Below are 19,545 nucleotides of genomic sequence, written 5' to 3'. Positions count from 1 at the left end.
GGAAGTTTCCGGGCCGTCCCCGCAACCGGCCTTTTCCTTGTCAGACCTAGCGGCAACATTTGCTTTGATCGGAGATCCGCCTGTATGCCGATGCACCCGTGGGTGGACGAGAGAGAGGTGCGGACGGAGGCAGCGTAAGGAAGGAAGCTCTGCCGAGTGATTACCCGGGCTGGGGAGGAGCAGTGGTGATCGCCGCGGTGCGGACTCGGCACTGGGAAGCTGTTGTTGGGCCCTGGAGACCCCATATCCAGTGCAGGACCCCCAGAGCTGTGTGGCCAGAGACTGTGGTGAAATGGGAGGAGGGGGTCGCGGCAAGCAGCGGCCGGGCACTTTTGACATTAGGGGGCAGTCACTTTGCCCCCCCCCCCCGAAGCTCCTGAAGCCACGCATAGTGGCGCCAGCACCCCCGAGGCTGCAATCGTAGAGGAAGGCTGGTCGCAGGCCTTGGAGCAGCAGGTCAGGCGCGGAGACCTCCCACCCCCTGTGGATTACCGGGGCGATATTGCTGAGAAAAATCGTGGGTGCCTGACAAGGTGAGGCGCGTAAGTGAAGTGTCTGAAAATGGCCAAAATTGAATGCACTATCGCCGAGACGTCTATCTAGCTGAGAGTGCTGGGGTACGAGGGAGCGCCGAGCTGAGGTGGAAAGCTGTGAAGGCTGATGAGCACATTTGGACTGGGCGGGCTGTGGCTGTGCGAGACGTGGGGGTCACCATTTGAGACTGCTGTGAGATATACACTGTTGAGGAGGTCTGGCTGGTATCGTGACCTTTGTTCCCTACTAAGTGAACCATGGCTGTGGTGTAGTGGGGAGCAGGCGCAGCGTCGGCCAGCCACTGCTGGGATTGCCTGAGAGTGGCCTGGTGGGCGGTTATCTTGGAGAGCACCACTTATATAGAGGCAAATGCGGAGGCTCTGAACAAATCTGGCTCTGAGTGACCATTGGTGATCCCAGACACAAGGGGTCCAGTATAAGCCAGCGGCGCAGCACAGGGGGGATGGCGACGAAGCCTGAATCTGACAGCAACATGTCCAGATCCGCGAGAGGGGCGGAAAATGTGCAATCCAATAAACTTGACCGCTATGCGTTGCCCAAGGGATCCCCCGTAAAGCCCAGGAAGACTCTGTTGACAGGCGGTACCGCGCAAGAGACCCTCGCGGAACCTATGCTGAAGGATGTTATGGCGGCGATTAGCAGAATCCAATCCTCACTGGGGGGGGGAAATGGAGTCCCTAGACAATAAGTTGGATGCTGTCACAATCGAGGTGAACCTGATAAGAGCGGATTTAACTAAGGCCAGCGAGAAGGTGAAGTCACTCGACGTTAAGACTGCTAGTCTAATAGATGATGTGGCGGAGCTGCAGCAAGAGGTACGTGCCCTCAAAACATCTCAGGGAAAACACAGACCGGAAACTCGATGAGTATGAGGGAAGAGCCAGGCGCAATAATGTACGCATTCTTGGGGTGCCCGAGAAATCGGAGGAAGAGACACCGGATCCGTTTGTGGAAGACATCGTCCTTAACCATCTCAAGCCGAAGGGACTTAGCAACTTTTTTACTATCGAAAGGGCTCACACAGTACCGGGGGTGACACCTAGACCCGGGGCGCCCCCTTGTCCTATGATAGCCAGAGTCCTTAATTTTTGGGACCGAGATGCTATCCTGCAGGCCGCACGAACAGGGGCCCCACTTAGATACGAAAACGCAACGCTCTCTTTCGTCCCGGATTTCACCCAGATGGTACAGAAATTGAGGCAAAGTTTCCTACCCGTGAAAAAGAAACTTAGGGACAAGGGATTGCGTTATGCAATGATGTATCCGGCTCGGCTGCATGTGGAACTTGAGGGGAAGGCCTGGTTCTTCGACAATCCGGAGGTGGCATCGGACTGGCTCGACAGTCGGCTCGTGGTTGGGACCGAGGTGGGCGGACTGGAAAGGGAGAAAGGAAGGCTCGAGCAGTAAAATCGGCGGCCGACGAACTCTCAGTTTTGTTGGAGGGACTTGAATGCAATGGCAAATCTGCAGCTGTTCCTTGTTGAATTGGGGGGGTTAAATATGGCTGCAAATGAATCCAGGGCGCATGAAGGTATTTCGGAGGTGGAGGAGGGGGTGGAAGGGATTCAGGGTTCCTCCTCGTTACTATTTTTAGTTACTTAGAGGGACATAGGGCGACAGCCACATGCAGGGGTGCAGGGAGGGGGTGGGATAGAGGGGAAGGGGGGGGTCAGGGTTTGGAGTTGAGATCCAATTGTATGTAACAATATTTGCATTGTTTGTTTTTCTTTCTTTTTTATGCATCAGGTGAAAAAGTTTACTGTGTGGGCCAGATGGCACAGATTAGTCGAGGATCGGGGATGAAAGTGCTGAGCTGGAATGTGAATTGTTTAGGTGACAAGATCAAGAGAGGGATGGTTAGCCAGCTCATTAGAAGACATTCCCCAGATGTGGTATTGCTGCAGGAGACGCACCTGGTGGGTAATAGATGCATGGCCCTCCATAAAGGGGGTATAAGTTGGTGGCACACACTGGGTTCACCACCGGTTTCAGGGGGGTTGGGATTTTGGTTAAGAATTCCTTTCCCCTGTCAGTGCAGGCTACGTGGCTGGATCAGAGGGGCAGATATGCCTGAGTGTCGGGGCTGGTGGGGGGTAAGACGGTTACCTTCCTATCTATATATGTACCACCAGGCCTTCAGGCCGATACCTTTCGGGATTTGAGCTCTATCTTTCTTACGTTGCCCCTTGGCGGCTTGGTTTTGGGGGGCGACTTTTATGCCGTACTGGATGGAGAGGTTGACCGTAGCAAGCCACGGGTGCTTAGGCAAGCGCAGAGATGGCTTTCGGAGTTCTTGGATACGCTAGGGTTGGTCGATAGCTGGCGGGCTCGTAACCCAACGCTGACACAGTTCACTCCCGTATCAGCAGCACACAGTGGCCTGTCCAGGTTGGACTACGTATTGCTGCTGGCGGCGATGGCTACAATGATCCAAGATGTGAGGTACCTTGGCAGGGTATATCTGATCATTCTTCACTGTGGTTGCAGCTTACACTCGGTCGACCGGCGGTTGGTAGGGTAGCTCCTATCAGCGCCTGGCAGTTAAATGAACCGGCTATTAAAAAAGAGGTACTCCGGATGTCGGACCGTTACTTCCTGGAAAACGTGTGAGTTTCCTCAGCGCAGTCCCTCTGGGAAGCGTACAAAACGGTAGCGAGAGGTGAGGTCCTATCTCTGGTAGCAGGGAAAAAGAAGAAAAGTCAGGCTGAGGTAGCTCAGAAGGAGGCAGAGGTCATACTTTTGGAGGAGAGTTGCTAGGTCATGTGCGCCTGCAGAACTCCACTTACTGAGACTCCGACAGGAGCAGTACAAAGGCCTTGTGAGAGATAGAGCGATTATTCAAAATAATGCTGTACAAAGCCGCATATATGAGCATGGCGATAAAGCCGGTAAATTGATCGCGTGGCTCGAGCATGGGGAATGGGCATTTAGGCTGGTACCTGAATTAGAAGATCGGACTCTCACAGAATTACGGATCCGCAGGCGGTGGCTGACGCATTTTCGGAGTACTACAAGAAGGTTTACACTGCCCGTAGTGAGTTTACCGAGGCTGAGAATAGCGAAATGATCGGGGACATTATTATGCCGGGATTATCAGAGGAAAATAGGAACTACTTAGACTCCCCCTTCTCGGATGATGAAGTTGCGCAGGCTATAAGACAGATAAAATCCGGTAAGGCGACTGGCCCTAATGGGACACCGATTGAGCTGTACAAATTAAATGCCAACAGACTCGCCCCACATGTCCGAGCCATGTTTTTTGGAAAGTAAGGAGAAGGGTCAACTCCCATATGACCAGCGGGTGGCTAATATAGTAGTCATACATAAAGTGGGTAAACCCAAGACGCAATGCTCCTCCTACAGGCCTATTTCGCTCCTTAATGCGGAGCCCAAAATCCTAGCGAAATTACTCGCCACTCGGCTGGTCAAGGTGATCACGACTCTGGTCCATCCGCACCAGTCCGCCTTCAGGCCGCGTCGCAATACGGTGCTGAATTTGCGGAGGTTGCACAGAGTCCTTGGGGGCTCTTCGAGGATACATGAACCGACTGTCTTAGTATCCCTTGACGCCACTATGGCGTTTGATAGGGTGGAATGGAAATATCTGTTTGCTGTATTGGCGAAGCTGGGCTTTGGAAGTGAGTTCATTGATTGGGTGCAACTGATGTATGCAAACCCCCTGGCCAGGGTAATTGTAAGTCCAATGATTTTCCGTTGGAGAGGGGCACGAGGCAGGGATGCCCGTTGTCCCCATTGCTCTTTGCGCCTGCAATGGAGCCATTGGCGGCTTGGGTCAGATGGGATAGATAGATATGGGGCTTAAGATGGTCGCCTGATTGGGAAGATAACATCTCGCTATAAGCAGATGACGTTTTGCTTTACCTCACTAATCCCAGAGAGTCCTTGAGTAATTTTCTTGATGTGCTAGCCATCTATGGTAAATACTCGGGATTTGTCCTCGTGGGCGACCCGCCGGTGATCCCGCAATCGTGCCCAATTCAGATTGAGACTGTGGGATTCAAGTATCTGGGTAAATATATCACGCTTGATTCACAGTTGCGGTACGCTAATAACCTGGCTTCCCCGTTGATTAGATGTAAGAAAGATGTGGAGCGCTGGAAAGCTCTTCCGCTGTCTCTGATTGGACGAGCCGCTCTCTTCAAGATGATGACTTTGCCCCGGTTTTTGTATGCCCTACAAAATGCGATGGACCCGGTACCAGCCTCCTATTTCCAGGAGGTTGAGACTCTCCAGAGGCAGCTTCTGTGGGACGGTACACCCCGAATAGCATTTATTAAATTAACACTATTTACACTCCCGTGGTATGATGGTGGAATCGGACTCCCGGATTTAAGGAAGTACTATTGGGCTTCGGAACCATATTGTCTACGGACCCCCGGGTGATCCGGGTTATGCCATGGACTGGGGGCTGGCTCCAGGTGGAATGAGAGATACAGCTCTATGTTCCAAACCGGGGAAGGATGCATTGTTTGGCCCAACCGCGCACGAGATACAAGTGTGGCACGCGGCTAACAGATATCTAGGCTGGGAAGACAGATTGACGTTGGCCACTCCCCTGTTAAATTCAGAGAAATTAGGTAGCTTATGCAAAACTAAAGGGTTTGATAAGTGGGACCTATTGGAATCACCCAGATAAAGGATGTTTGGGGAAAAGACACAGTACAAACATTTGAGTCTCTCCAAAAACGGTATAGTCTGCACGATAATGAATACTATAGATATCGGCAGGTGAGGCATGCCCTTATTACCCACGTGCCTAGTGGCACGGTGCTCCCGGAGGCGTCACCTCTTGAGGATCGGGTGCTAGATGGGCACACTCCCGAGAAAACGATTTCTTTGAAATATAGGAAACTGGTTAACAACATGAAGAGCCCGCTGGGGCGTATTAGAGCCCAGTGGAGTGCAGATGGTTTGGAATTGGATGACGAAGAGTGGGTGGAGGCGGCATCCTCCCCGAAGGTAGTGGCGATTCAGATGAGGCTCCGACTTGTGCAACTGAAGATATAGCATAGATCCTAGATCACTGGGCCTCGATTGGTGCGGATGGGACAAGTGGGGGGAGTGTAGAGTGTAGAAGAGAGTGTGGAGAACCTGGCACCTTAATGCATATACTTTGGCACTGTGCGGTGATGCAGATATTTTGGGCGAAGATCCATGATGAACTGAAGGAAGTTTTGGGTGAAGAGATACAACCAGAAGCCCGAAGGTGTCTGTTGAATGTGTGGGAACCCACAGATCTAAACGTGTACCAGAAGGAATGGGTGACGCTGGCGTATATGGTGGCTAAACGAAATGTTGCTCAGTTCTGGGGAGCCAGTCAGCCGCCCCGAGTTTCTAAGTGGGCGGAAGACCTTGACTGGTTTATGTTCAGAGAGAAATCAGTGTATGTGGCCAGGGGTTGCCCGAAGAAATGCGGGAAGGTATCGGGGGGCGTGGAATAGTCACCGAGGAGAGATCTGTGAACCACCAATGCCACTGCTGGAATTGGAAACGCAAGAATCCCTATGATCCTAGTATTAAACATTGCCGCATGTGATCCTGTACCTGTCCACAATAACCCATGCGATGCAGAATGTATGACATCACCTGATGTTTTGGTTTGTTTATTTGATGTTAATTTTTTCTGTAAGTATTTCCTTTGTTATCCCTTAATAAAAAGTTATAAAAAAATAAATGGTCAGTGAAGTGTAGAAATTGAATCTTATGAAAAGGAGTTCACGTACATGGCCTGATACTCTGTTTATACACTTTGAAGACTGGGGGGGCGTGGCCAAGTATCGAACATGGTGGACGTGTAGTCCCGGAGCTCCGTCCTCAGCCCTGAATACGAGCAATTAATCCTGACATTCCTGCCTGCAACCCACCTGAAAACTGCCCAAGGAGTCTCCGAGTGCAAGCGGCGTGAGGCGGAGAAGCGCTGACTCCCCCACACCGTGCCGTAACGGCACCGAGGCCGAGGTGTTCCTGCGGCCTGCAGCGCGGAGTAGAGCCCCGGCCTCGATTGGATGGCCTGCCCGACCTACTCCGGACCATTGCCGCATCCTGATCGGATCTCCGGACCGGAAGAGTGCCGCGACTCCTACCGAGGCACCGGAATGCGAGGGGAGGCCCCGGCTCTGTCCGTGGTCCCGCTGCCTCCCCCCAACCAGCTTTAACTTTCGCCGGCTTATTCTGTTGCGGGCCCGCCCGAGACGCGAGGCCCCCCGGACCAGCTTGCAGCCCGCTTCCACCACCGGCGGCGCCCACGCCACCAGCGCCACCATCGCCACGTGTAAGGTCAGTGGACGAGTGAAGAGTGCAGCCCTCCGTCAGACCTGTGGGCTCTGCTCCTCTCTGGCTGTGCCTCGCGCTCAGAGACGAGACGCGACCCGCCATCGAGACTGCCCCACCGGCGCCATCTTGCCTGCACGCTGGGATTGAGGGGGGCCCACCTTGGGTCTCCGCCGTGGCGCCTCCTTCATCCCCCTAAACCACTTGAGGACGGGCGAACCACGTGAATTTACCGCCAGGTTGCACACATCAAAGGCCTGCGGACCGACGCTGCTCTGCTGCCACTGGGATCTGCGCCACACCGCCGCCATTGCTTTACCCTGTCACAGCTCAGACTCCCCATAGCCTCTGCCTGCCTTCCGGAGTGAACACTTGAAGGGGTTGCGGCTGTCGACTGCAGCTGCTTCGACGCCACCCTGCACACAAGGTCAATGGGCAAACACCGGGGCAGGCCCCAAGATCAGGGCGCTCCGACGGACATGCAGTCCACGGGCTCCGAGGACCCGCTTGCCTCTTCGAGCGCGGACATCATCCCGCCAATCGGACAGGGATCCCAGGACGCCAAGTTGGACCTCATCCTGACCGAAATACGCGCGTCGCGCGAAGCACTGGAATCGCGTATAGACAGTATGGCGACTGGCTTAGCCCTACTGCGGGCTGACCATAACAAGTTGGCAGAGCGGGTCTCTGAACAAAAGATAGCGCTGAGCGACCTCATACCGCAACAGACTGAGCATTCTACGCGGTTGGAGAACGTGGAGAAACAGCTCAGACACCTCCGGGACAGGGTGGACGACGCGGAAGGGCGTGCCCGCCGCAATAATGTCCGCATTTTGGGCATTCCGGAGAGAAGCGAGGGGAGGAACCCCACCCAATTCGTGGAGGACTGGCTGCGAAAACTGGTGGGCCAAGAGGATCTCACTGCCCTCTACAGTGTGGAGCGGGCGCACAGGATGCCGTCGCGACCTCCTCTGGCGGGGGCACCCCCTCGCCCCTTGATTGCACGCCTTCTCCATTATAGAGATCGGGACACTGTTCTAAGAGCGGCCAGGGAGAAGGCACCGATACGATTCGAAGATAAGAACATTTCAGTGTATCCTGATTTCACGCCCACAGTGCAACGAGCCAGGTCCACCTTTCTGGGTGTTAAGCGCAAATTGAGAGACAGAAATATGAAGTATGCGCTTCTGTTCCCCGCCAGACTTAAGATATTACATGACAACAAATCCCATTTCTTCGATTCACCGGAGGAGGCAGAGGAATGGATGGAGGTCACGCTACCTCCGCTGACCTCTCAAGACCCACTCGCAGATCGTCACAGCGGCGGTCACGGGAGCCCACCGGGCGGACGGAACGACGCTTCCGATTTGGGACGCCATCCTTCGCGGGACGCACTGACGAAAACGCACCCTTCCGGAGGTTAGTCAGCGGGTCATTCATCACCACGACTGCGGCTAACGGAGGAAGCGCTGGCCGCTCACGACGCGGGAGCGACTGGAGACAGACTCACCGTTACCACCGACACCCATACTGAGGTGTCCGGATCAGTGGACAGCATACAACTATTCCCTAAGATTACAGCTCAGATGGCAGCGGAGTTCTGAGTGGCTACTCGATTGATCCCCTCCAGGTGGTAACGTATGACTGATCCTTTCCTTCAGGTATCATGGGTTGCTTACCGGGCCACCCTTTCAAGGGCTACCATGCCCTTCCAGGCCATAAAGTGACAATTACCAGAGGTCTACGTCCCCCAGTATGCACGCAAACCTGACTGTCCTGTGCTCACGTTGGGCACCTTGGTTTGGCTCCCGAGCCCGTTGGTTTGGGAACCTTATTGTTAATGGGTTACATGTTCATAGAACACTCTCGCCTTGTAGCAACACTGAACTGATGTGGTCACCCGGGTGCTTCAGTATAACGCAACGCACGGACGGTTATGGGGCCTCTTAATGTTTACCAATTGTGCACTTGGAATGTGAGGGGCATGGGGTCGGTACATAAACGCCATAGAATTCTGGCACAACTAAATCGCAGGGGAACACAGATTGCTTGCCTCCAAGAGACACATTTGAACAAAGATGAAAACATGAAGCTACGCAAGAAATGGAGAGGGCAGCTTTTCGCCACCTCCTATTCTGCGTTCTCCAGGGGGGTGGCGATTTGGCTCCGCAACTCTGTCCCTTTCCAGATGCTGGAGCAGAGAATTGATCTGGAAGGACGTTCTGTGTTTGTGCGGGGGCTGTTGGATGGGGATGCCATTGTACTTGGTTGTATGTACTCACCGAATACAGGTCAAACAGAGTTTTTGTCAACTATAAATGGAGTGCTTGCGGGTTGGGCTGATCACCGATGGATAATTGGGGGAGATTTTAATGCTGTGCTCGATATTACACTAGACAGATCACACCCCCCCTTGCAGGCCACTGAGAGCAGGAAACAGGCAGACGCTCTAACACGGTGGGCAAAGGGTTGGGATTTGGCAGACGCATGGCGCAGCGCGCAATCCCGAGAGAGAGAATACACCTTTTTCTCCCCACCCCACCAACTCCACACCAGGATTGATCATGTTTTCTGCTCCCGCTCCCTCACAGCCTCAATTGTCCGGACACAACACATGGGGAAAACTCTATCCGATCACAACCCCGTTGAGCTCACTTGGCAGTGGGGCAGGTGTCTGGCCCCCATCCCGACCTGGAGACTGTCTCCGGATCTCCTCGAAGACTCGGTCTTCCGGTCATACCTGTCCGACACTATAGAAACCTACTTCTCCACAAATGAGAACACAGCCAGCTCCCGGCAGCTGGAGTGGGACGCTTTTAAGGTCTGTCTCAGGGGGGCGGCGATGACTACCCGAGTGGGCATGAAGCGGGTGGTGCTTGAGCAATTGAAAGACGTAGAGGGCTCACTAGCGTCCCTGGAGAGTGAGGCAGCGGGCACGAATGCACCTTTCACGCCACTACAGGAGGCCCACATTAGACATGCAGAGCTGCTGGAAGACCTCCAGCTCCTAGATCACAGAGAATACACGAATAGACAGCATACGCAGGCAGATAGGGCCGGTCCCCTGCTAGCTCGCCTTCTACGTGACTCCCCGGTATGCCATCCGATCCTAGAAATACTGGACCAAACAGGTAGCCCGACTTCCACCCAAATAGGGATAAATACAGCGTTTAAGGACTACTATACCACACTGTACAGCCCCCCCGCCCCTGTCAGAGACCGAGTTCGAGACCTTCCTGAGCGACCTTGACCTCCCCCGGCTCACCGACAGGCAATGCAAAGATCTGAAGCGCACCATTTCGGTAGCGGAAATTAGACAAGCGATACGAGCGCTCCCGAAGAACAAGGCTCCCGGAGCGGATGGCCTCCCGGCTGAGTTCTATGCAACATTCCTTGATCTCCTGGCCCCGCGGTTACACTCTCTTTATTCGGAAGCTAAACGGACGGCCTCCCTGCCACAATCATCCATGCAAGCGTTGATCACATCCCTCTTAAAGCCTGGCAAGGACGGGCTGCAGTTGGCTGATTACAGGCCCTTATCCCTCCTCAATACTGACTCCAAGATCTTGAGCAAAGTGCTGGCGTCGAGACTCGTGCAGTTCGTACCGCAGTTGATCCATCCGGACCAATGTGGCTTTGTACCGGGTCGCAATACGGCCATAAATCTCAGGCGCCTGGCCCAGCTGATGCTCGGCAACCAAATGGGCACGAGCTCGGAGGGCTGCATTTCTCTGGACTTGAGGCAGGCGTTCGATTCCCTTAGATGGGACTATATGTTTGCCACACTGGTGAAATTCGGGATACCACCCGAATTCATTGCCTCGGTCAGATTGCTTTACACCCTCCCCACGGCTAGAGTGCGTACCTCCAGCCACATCTCCGGACCCATAGCTATAGCGAGGGGCACCCGGCAGGGTTGCCCGCTCTCCCCTCTCCTATTTATCCTCGCCCTTGAGCCATTGCTCTGCAAACTCAGGACACTGGCCCCCCGATGTGGTGTTCGGAGAAACGGGACGGCGCACATTGTATCCGCTTACGCAGATGACATCATATTGTATCTCCGGGATTTACGGGGCAACTTGAGCCCTATACCCCGAATCTTTGAGGACTTCAGGGCGATTTCTGGCCTCACCATCAGCGAATCTAAGTCCTATGTCTTCGCCTTTGCATCCACGGGCTTATCTATTCCTCTACCATTCGCCCCCCACGTATTCCAGGTGGCGGATACCACCTTCCGTTACCTGGGGATACAAATCTATAGAGAGGCGGACATGATGATAGACGGCAACCTTGGGAGGGCCATTAGGGCGCTGAAGGCACAGATTCAGTTCTGGCTAACACTACCCCTATCCATAGCCGGCAGAGTGGCGATTTCCAAGATGGTGATGCTTCCCCGCCTCATATACCACTTCACTAATCTGCCGTTCCTGATCCCAGCGGCGACATTTAATACTCTTGACACACTACTCACGGAACTTGTATGGGGACATGGATGCAGACGCATAGGCCTCGCTAAACTACAACTCCCCCCTGACTCAGGTGGTATGGGCCTACCGGACTTCAGGGCTTATAACTATGCGTGCCAACTGCAATGGCTGGCCTACTGGGTAGCAGGACGCAATCTTCATGAAATCAATGTATCGAAGGATGATCATGCCAAAGGGAGGGTGCATACATTACTTTTACCTAGATCGGATTTACCGAGAGACGTCCCACCACTCCTCCGGTTAGCAGTGATGTACTGGCGGAGGGCACTAAGGTACACATCCCCCAGGACGTCTTATTCCCCCACGATCCCACTCCTGGGCATCCCACTGGGCTCGGGAACACTCACGACGAATAAGCTGGTGTCGTGGCACGACGCGGGGGTGTCGCAAGTGGGCGACCTGTTTGACGAGGGGCGCCTGCTATCATTCGAGGACTTTAGGACAGCGCGCGGCGTTCCTAGGGGCTCATTTCTCTTACACGCTGGCCTTTGCCATTATATCACATATAAGTGGTCGCCTGAGGGACGGGAGCCTATCACAAACCCTCTCATTGCCATGCACTACCTCATGGGTGCAGGCAGCCATCTGACCAAATGGCTTACTTCTAGCATTAAAAAGGGGAGGGCCATCTCACTGTCGCCGCTCAGAACAACATGGGAGGGAGATATCGGCAGGCCCCTGAGAGACAAAGAGTGGGAGCGTATCCTTCAGTTTCCTAGGAAGGTTGCTAGAAACCCCAAGTTTAAGTTTATTCAATTGATGCTGCTACATAGAGCATACCTGACCCCACACCGCATACATGTAATGTTCCCTGATGCGGATGACACCTGCCCCCAATGTGACGCTGATGACGCATCACTACTACATATGCTATGGCAATGCCCTAAGTTGGGATATTATTGGACCACTGTCCATGACTCGCTCGAGAGGGCTGGCGCCATGTCCCATTCACCTTCACCAGAGCATACCCTGTTAGGAGTGGGACCGCCGACACGCACTAGAACCGTGGCGGCACGTTTTACAGACATGGCCCTATTGATAGCGAAGCGAGCAATCACGACGAGGTGGAAGTCATCCGCGCCACCCAACCCTGAATTATGGAAGGCTGAAGTGGTACGATGGGGCAAAGCAGAAGGCGAGGCTTTACAGCGAGAGGAACGTAGGGGACTCCGGAAAACACGGATCTCACTAGATTGGTTTACCATAATGAGAGCGTTTGAAATGGGGGATAACGGGGATGATGACGATACCCAAGACTTTCCACAAATGGGGTGAACGTTCAGAACTAGGCCTCTCATGAACCTCCACGGCCCGAGGTGCACGGTGCTGGGGTGCAGATATCCCGGACCCTCGATTTATTCCCCTCAACCCTACCTGTGTGTATAGATAAAGCTACATGTCCAAATGCCACGGGTGACCCAGATGCGGATACTGTGATTATATGCAAACTTAGAGAGTGTTGGGAGGGGTTACTGAGGGTGGGGGGTGGGTAGGGACCGACGTTGGATTGTTTAGTTACTGTGGCTCTGAACAACAAAATGACAAATCGTTACTCTTCTGTGCTTTTATGCTTTAAGCGGTCACGTGCATGTATTATCCTGATTGCATTTGAGCTCCAATATGTATGTACCTGCTCTAATTACTATGCTAATAAACAGATTTTCACCAAAAAAAATACACTTTGAAGACTGATTTGTCACGAAGCATGGCGACGGAGGCCCACTGAGGAAGCCATTGTCCGGCCCAACACCTCCGAAATGTCCAGACCAGGGCGGAGAATAAACGCCGCTAGTTCCCGGCCATCCAAAGCATGATGTTGTTAAGTCTACCTGAACAGTCTCCTGGGAAGCCGCGGAACCCAGAGACTCAGCAGAGTCCCACAGACAAGAGGAGGCCCTCACCAAAACACACAAGGTGTTAAGGGCCCGCAGGGCCGCGCTGGTCGAGGCGAACATGTTGCACCCCCAAGAGTCCAGACAGCGGGCCTCCAGGGACGGCAGAGTCAACAGTGACGGCAGGGAGGGAAAAGCAGTCCTCAAGAGTGGACGGGCAGCAGAGGGATGGAGGGAGAGGCACGCGGGTCACGTGGCGCCGGAAGGTGATGGTACAGAAGGTGTTGAGGCACCCGATCTCCCGAGGCAGGATGCCTCCAAGCCCCCTCCAAAGAAAGGAGCGAGCCCTCAAAGGGGAGTAAGCTCTCCTTCCCAGCAGAGTCCTGGTGGAGAACCTTCAAGAGATGGTCCGCCGGAAAATGAGCAATCGAGTCCCCCATGCGCAGAATGCCTACAGCTGTGGACACCACGTGCGCGAAGGCCGCACCTGCCTCTGTAGGGCCCTGCAGAGGAGAAATCAGCTCCTCCGTGGGTGACGACTGTGGACTAAGACTGCTGTCCCCGAAGCCAAGCGAGACGGGCAAGGGCCAGCCGGGAAAGCTAGAAGGAACCGAAGAATGGGGAACCTGCCACTCGTACGACGAGCACCTCAGCCTCAGGAATGGCAGGGAGCCACCCTTCGCGCCGGTGAAAAAGACACCACGCGGCGATCAGTCTCCAGGGAAGAGGACACCAAAATGCAGCCAGACTTCGGAGAAGAGGGAGCGTCCGAAGACAAATCCGCTGAACGACCTCTGTGTGGAGCTGTGGAGTCCACAACCTGAGGTAGGACGCCAGCACCATCCGGCGCCGAAGGAGAGCTACACACATACCATTTACACTCATCTCTCTCCCGACATCACAGCTCCCACCCACACTGCTCTCACCCACAACCCCACCCCCTCCCCTCCTACCAACTCTCAGACCTCCACACATACCATTAACACCCCTCTGTCCCCTGACACAACAGCTCTCACCCACTCTCCTCTCTCCCCTGACATCACCCTCAACACCACCCCTTCCCCTTCGACCAACCCTCGGACCTCCACACATACCATTAACGCTCCTCTCTCCCCTGACATCACAGCTCCCACCCACACTCCTCTCTCCCCTGACAGCACCCTCAACTCTGCCTCTACCAACCCTCGGACCTCTACACACTCCATAAACACACCTCGCTCCCCTGACATCACAGCTCCCACCCACACTCCTCTCTCCCCTGACATCACAGCTCCCACCCACAACCTAGCTCAGCTCCGGAACGACACACACAACGACAATTCCCACCCTTTATCCCCTCCCATCCTCAGCCCCCACTACCCTCTGACTAAATACGCAGAACACACTTCCTCTCTCTACTTAACTCCCCCACCTCTCAACAGGTCCACCAACAATCCCACTTCCCCCCCCACTCTCAGTCCTCACTACCATTACTGCACCCCCACCACCACTAACTTACACCCAGCCTCCACCCTGCTCTCTCCGCCCTCCACCGACCCCCTCTCTACCTCATCCATACCGCCCCCGCCCAAACTCCCTCTCCTCCCTAACTCCGGCCCGTACATGGACACTGACACAATGGAGCCCTGCACGAACACCAGCCTACCCCCCCTCCGGCTCGCTAATTCACGAGTCAGTCATGCACCTCTGATCCCCGCTCCCACCGCCATCGCATACCCCACGCTGGACAAGATCATGGCCACCCTCATCCAGGTCAAAGAAGAACTGCACATCATCAAAGAACTTCTCTGCACAAACCCCATACAACTCTCACCCAACTCAACCCAACCCACCAAGTAGTTGAAGTGGACTAATTACACTTGAACCACTACTTCGGACTCTTAAAGAATATGCACAGACCTTACTCCCTGCTCGACCTCTTTGTTGATCTGTATTATCTGTATTTTTGATCTACATCGATTTGTGCTGTTAGCATTACTGACTTAGCTGTTTGATTAGGATCTTGTACTCTCTCTATGTAAAGCGCTCTGATATCTGCAAAGATCTTGTTCGCGCTATATAAAACTTTCAAAATAAAAAAAATAAAAATAGGGCTCCTCCAAGTCACACCGCACCGGGGACCGGAGTGGGGCTGGAGCCGAAGTGGCCATAGGGTGGCACCGGAAAGGAGCCGACTTGACCTCCGTCGAGTCAGCCGCCTGAGTGGAGGGACGAGAGGGACAGGGGGAGTGACCCAAAGTCCTCTGCCAGCCTCGGCCCAGAATGTATCAGAGGCAGTCCAACGACCCATGTGGAGGTGCCAAAGACGACTTAACCTCCACTCGCCCTCCGACGAGGCAGCCACCTGCGGGGAGGAATGGGAAAGGCCCGGAGGGGGACGAGGAGTCCCTACCCCTCCTTGGCCCAGAGCGGGATAAGGATAGGTCACCGACCCTTGTGGCGCTGCCCGAAGCGGACACCGGCACCTGGACGGCATCAGCTCAGCCTTGGACGAGGCCTTTGCCTGCCCAGAGGGCCGAGCGGGGCTGGGGATGTAAACCGAGCCCCAGTCCCGCGGCACAACAGGGACTCCCGCGAGAGTTTGCAGCGAGGCAGAGGCGCTGTGGTGCGAAGGAGGGATCCTAGAGGGGCCGGACCCCAACAGCACCACATCCTCCAAGCCTGGATTTGAACCAGTCGGCGCCAGGGCTGGAGCCGCCGGCGGCGCCGCGGAGGGCCCCGCACGAAGCAAGGGATCAGCCGCCGCCCCAGGAGGGGAAGGAAGAGAAGCCAGCAAGGCTCGCAAAGCAGCCTCGTATGTCTCCATCTGAACTCTCGACCCCTCCTCCCTGGGAAACGATGGATAGGAGGACGACACATGGGGCCACATCACCCGCGGAGAGCCCAGACCCCCGGAAGGCCGAAGACCAGCCCCGGGGACGAACTGCGATACTTACCCACCGGGGAGCGACGCTCTCGCAACATCAGAGAAAGACGAGGACCACAGCCGTATCTGAAGCAGTCTGCTGAAGCTGATCCCAGGAGGGGAGGTCGATCTGGAGAGACGCGCCGATAGAAGTTTCATGCGGCGCTCCCGCCGAGACTTCGGCTTCAACTGTTGACACGGCTCACAATCAGTGATGCTGGGATCCTCCCCCAGGGGTACAAAAGGAGGTGGTGGTGATGGACGGAACATCTGAACCAATCAAACACTCACACCCAGTCAAAAGATCTGGGTTTGATCCATCACCGTTCTTTAGCCCACTCTGCCACCCCAGTTCAGACATGGCTATATGCAAATCAGTCTGACCCTGTGCCTCATGGGCACAGTCCAGCCCGAACTGCCAAGCCATGCCTTCCCTGGACCGGAAACAAGCTTCCGAGGAACGGTCTCTGGCATTCCAGCCGTCTTCAGCCCGGCTTGCTTGAATCCAGTGGCAAAGTGATCCTCCCCCAAACACCACATACAAAGGAGGAGATGAGGGTCCGTCGCCGACATAGGACCCCCACACGACGTGTAAGTTTTGAAGCCCGAAGGCATTCGCACACTGTTCCACTAGATAAAAGACAATTGGTGAAGAAAAAAGGGGGCCCAAACAGGCCTGCAGCAAGACTGGATCGGCGTTGTATGCGGAAAAGGAAAAAAACTGATGTAGGCGTACCAGGGCGGGGTATATGTGACCTCGCTGACGTCACGTGAGCCGACGACACTTGGGCTGAGTCGAGTGATGTCGCCCCACCCCCGGCGCGCAGGGATGCTGTGGCAAAAAGTTTCCGGATCCAGTCTCATGCCTGTGGATAATTCTACGTGAAGGAATCTGCGGCTAGTAGTCTCTATCAGATCTTTCCTTTAACTTGTGGGGTGCCACAGGGTTCACCTCTTGATTCAACATTATTTAACTTGTATGTCTTAGCCAGCTTATTTAGTCTATTGGTTTTAGCATATCGTCTTACACTAATGATACTCAGATCATTGTAACGGTGACAGGTGATATCCACTTAATTGCCCAAACTTTTTAAGAACTGTATGCTGGCTATCAGCAATTGGATGAAGGAGTTTCTTTTAATTAAATGCTGACAAAACAGAGGTCCTCATTTTTGGATGCCATCATTTTATTTGGCCTAACAACTGGGACCCGTCCTTTCGGCTCTCCTCCTACTACAGCCAAGTCGGCTGAAATCGGCTGGATAATAATTGCTGAAAATCTTGCTTTTAATACAAAAGTAAACCAGACTGTCTATTCCTGCTTTAACATCATTCGATCTCTGAAGAAAATGTTTCCTTTCATTCCAGAGATGGATTGGAATACAGTCACTGTGGCACTGACTTCTTCTAGGTTGGACTATTGGAATTTGTTTGATCTTAACATCAATCGAAGCTCTTTAACCAAATTGCAAACAGTACATACAATGTGCAGCAGCCCAACTCATTCTTGATATTTCTTCCTGTCCATCCATTTCTAAGGAGTGAGGAGCTTAAAAAAATTGCCCTGGCTTCCAGTGAGGAAGAGAATTTCTTTTAAAACTCCGAGTATTGAGCATCAAACTTGTCATAGTCAGGGGCAAAAATTTTTAGGCTTAAGTTTCAGTGGTACCTTCCTAGCAGAACTTTGTGCACGTTGCAGAGCAGACTATTTTTAGTACCTAGTTTTTGTTAGGCAAGATGTGAGGAAGGCTTTTTTTTACATCATAGCTAAACTTTGGAATTCACTTTTTCACTTTTTTATTTTATTTCAGAACTAGATAACCATTTCCTTTTCAGGAAGAATCTGAAAACGCGACTCTTCTCACTCATTTCTATCTTTAGGTTCCTCAGTTGGGTTGGTTTGGGGTATTTTACGGGCTTGGTGCCTTAGGGTATTTGTGCACTTCATAATTTATTTTTCATTTAATTTAATTATTAGCTTCTCAAATTTTGTTATCTTTCTAGGGAAAGCTAGTGTATTGGGGATTTGAGTGTACAGTGCCATATTTGTTGATCTCTGAAGTATCCCTTCTCAGTCACCAAAAATTCTTTTGCAACCTTCGAAGGATCTAATTTTACTCTTGTATTACAGATGGACTATGATCTTACATGCTTCTTCCTGACAAGCTCACTAGGCCTTGCCTACACCAGCCAGAAAAAAAGTTTTTGTTATCATGAATGGGCATTAGCTGGAAAGGAGACAGCGCCAGGCTGTGAACGAGTGTAGCCTTCCCATATTTCAAATGCCGTACTTGTGATCTGGCTACTATAAATATTGTGTGGCCTCCGCAATTGTAACAGCCATAGTACTCCCCAAAATGACCTTCCCACCTCTACGCGGTCAAGCGATCCAGCATCTGCTCTAAAATCTTAGGAAATGCTCTTTGGCAGCTCCAATTTGTGACACTCAGTATTATGTTTTGAAGTCGAGAAACATAGCCCCGTATGTTTGGGCATTTTCAGGACTTGTCAACTCACTCCATTTCCCTTGCCATATTAAACTTAGCAGGGCCCTTTGTATAATTCATAACGTAATGTGAGCAATTTTTATTGGAAGTGCCAGAAACACATACAACAGTCTATGAATTACAATACTTTTTACTGTGTTAATTCTTCTGAACAATTATATGTATACAATAGATTTAACCTTTGTAGGTCTAGGTCAATACATTCTGTTAAGAGTTACCCTTATAGACAACTGAGGTTGTTGCAGTGACAAGGGTGTGAAATTCATATCACCCAAGTCATAGAACATATTGTTTGGGGTTAAGGACAACCTGTTTTCACATTTATTTTGTCCACTGGACAAGTAGATCTAAACTCAAACATCATAAGCACCTTGACTGCCAATTTACAGTGAAGTGTACAGTATGCAAAAGCTAATGGTCTGCTGTTAAGGCAAGATATACATCGATATAAATAAGATGTTCAGAATTTTATATAAAGTTAATAAATGCAAAGCCTTTACTCTAAGGGCAAGGTCTCTAAGGAAATGCATTGAACTGTAAGCTCAGCATGCATCACTGATATTTACTGCAAAATAACCTGCATATATGAGTGTGAAATTGAACAATTTCAGACTGTAAAGTGTGAAATACATTTTAGTTGGCAGGTCAGAGAAACAGCCCAGGTATACTCTTCTATTCTGTGGCAAAAACTACTTAGCATTTTGAGAAACACATTTGTGGTTCAGACAAGAGTTCATAAAGATTACTTCGGCACCATGTACATTAAATGCCCTTATGGTTGGAGTGATTTTAATTTTCATGTTCAAGCCTAGAGGTAGGTATCTAAATATCTTTAATGAGGAAAAAAAGAGTTTAAGAGTTATGATGGTTCATAGTGTCAAAAATTGGTCTTTGATGTGGGGGCAGAGCTAGCTCGCGACCGTAATGGACGCTTGAGCCCTGTGCTCCGTGGCGCTGACAAACTATCC

The 19,545-nt window shown here is 52.5% G+C and overlaps 1 protein-coding gene across 1 annotated transcript in view; it reads right to left on the bottom strand.

Moving 5' to 3' along the window:
• Positions 1-19,545, bottom strand: part of RAD51AP1 (RAD51 associated protein 1) — a 393,892-nt gene that overhangs the window by 294,990 nt on the left and 79,357 nt on the right. The gene's annotated exons all lie outside the window — the stretch shown is intronic.

The sequence above is a fragment of the Lissotriton helveticus genome, chromosome 1_1 (assembly GCF_964261635.1).
Source record: "Lissotriton helveticus chromosome 1_1, aLisHel1.1, whole genome shotgun sequence".
Lineage (NCBI taxonomy): Eukaryota > Metazoa > Chordata > Amphibia > Caudata > Salamandridae > Lissotriton > Lissotriton helveticus.
Note: the sequence above shows the minus strand (reverse complement) of the source record. Positions and strands in the feature narration are given on the sequence as shown.